Source organism: Carlito syrichta, unplaced genomic scaffold (genome assembly GCF_000164805.1).
Source record: "Carlito syrichta isolate Samal-C Ts95f unplaced genomic scaffold, Tarsius_syrichta-2.0.1 Scaffold301168, whole genome shotgun sequence".
In the NCBI taxonomy this organism is placed as follows: Eukaryota; Metazoa; Chordata; class Mammalia; order Primates; family Tarsiidae; genus Carlito; species Carlito syrichta.
This window is the reverse complement of record NW_007245264.1, coordinates 327,174-329,050: the sequence shown is the minus strand read 5'-3', so window position 1 is coordinate 329,050 and position 1,877 is coordinate 327,174.

Genomic DNA, 1,877 nt, shown 5'->3' with positions numbered 1-1,877 from the left:
GAGCTGGGCAACGGCAAAGGAAGTCCCGTTGGGTATAAGAGCCATAGTCCAGGTGAGAGGCAGCAACATTCAGGACTGAGGTGGTGGCAGAGGCTGGAGAAGATGTGAGAGGCGGAGCACAAGAGGCTGGAAGAATGTGACAAGTGACCGATTGGATGTGAGTGGAGAGTGATAAGAGGGACTTATGACAAGGTCCAGATTTGATCTAGTGGGAGCTGAACACACTGCTGTCCCAAGTACCACCAGACACTGATGGAGTGCTCTGCTGACACTCCTTTTGGGGACTCCACCCAGAATACCTTCCCCCATCAGACAAAATCAGGATTTCTTCATACAATCTGCAGGATGAAAATACAGCACGTAAGGGCCCCCAGACTCCCCCTCCGCTCCTGTTAGAAAGGAATTTGACTTTGCTTACTTGGTTCTTTTCTCTCCTAATCCTCCAACAAGGGTCCCTCCTTGTAGAACTTGCCCCTTTTGGCATGTTCTGGCATAGATTTGGAAGACATGGAGAAGGAAAAATAAAGGAAGTGCAAAGGCTAGGGCTGGGAGAGAATGTATTTTTTCCCAGGTAGATATGGTGAATGACACGAAAGTGTCTGCCATTTTTGAATGAGGCTGTTAAAAGAGGAAACATTTCTATGAGTAATGTATCCCTTTGTGATATTTTCAAATGACCAAGAGCTTTATCTTTTTACAAGTTACTTTGGGTCGGATGCAGTGGCTCAGCCTGTAATCCCAGCACTTTGGGAGGATGAGACAAGAGGATTGCCTGAGCCCGGGGATTCGAGACCAGCCTGTGCAACTTGGTGAGATCTCGTCTCTACAATAAATCACAAAAACCAGCCAAATGTGGTGGCATGCGTCTGTAGTTCAGTTATTTGGAAGGCTGAGGCGGAAGGATTGCCTAACCCCAGCAGGTCAAGGCTGTGGTGGCTGTGAGCGTACCATTGCACTCCAGTCTGGGTGACAAGAGTGAGACTCCAACTCAAAAAATAAATAAATAAAAATAAAAATACTTTGAGGCCGGGCTTGGTGGCTCAGCCTGTAATCCCGCGCCTTTGGGAGGCTGAGGTGAGAGGATTGCCTGAGCCCACGGGTTCGAGACCCGCCTGGGCAGCAAGACCTCATCTCTACAATAAATAAAAAAAAATCAGCTGGGCTTGGTAGCGCATGCCTGTAATTCCAGCTACTCAGAAGGCTGAGGCGGAAGGATCGCCGGAGCCCAGCAGGTCGAGGCTGCGGTGGCCGGCAGCGGCCACTGCACTACAGTCTGGGCGACAGAGTGAGACTCCAATTGAGGGAAAAAAAAACAAAAAAACTTTGATTGCTGGAATATGCTTCTTTGAGGGCAACATTGTTCTGAGATGAACCACTTGGGTCACAGATTCAATTGGGTTACATTTGGATTCTAGGCCTCATGATTCCCTTTGGACTTTGATTAGACAAAGAGACTTCTTGGTCATAAGACTCGAGGCAATTTCTTCTTATCTCCCCACATGTTAAATCTTCCTTTCTTTTGTATTTATGCTGCCATAATATAGCAGACGCTAGTTTGCTTGGTGCCATCGTCTACAGAGCTACAATTGCAGCCTCATATTTACCCAAATCTCAGGCACATGGCATATTATCTTCCTCTGCATTCGGATATCTGCCATTATTCAGAATTATAATTTTTTAAAATCACAGTTTTATTTAAATAAAATGGACACACTATACAATTCACCCATTTAAAAGTGTGTAATTCAATGGTTTTTAGTATATATACTGAGTTGTACAATCATGATCACAATCAATATTAGAACATTCAGCCGGGCTCGGTGGCTCAGCCTGTAATCCCGAGCCTTTGGGAGGCTGAGGTGAGTGGATTGCCTGAG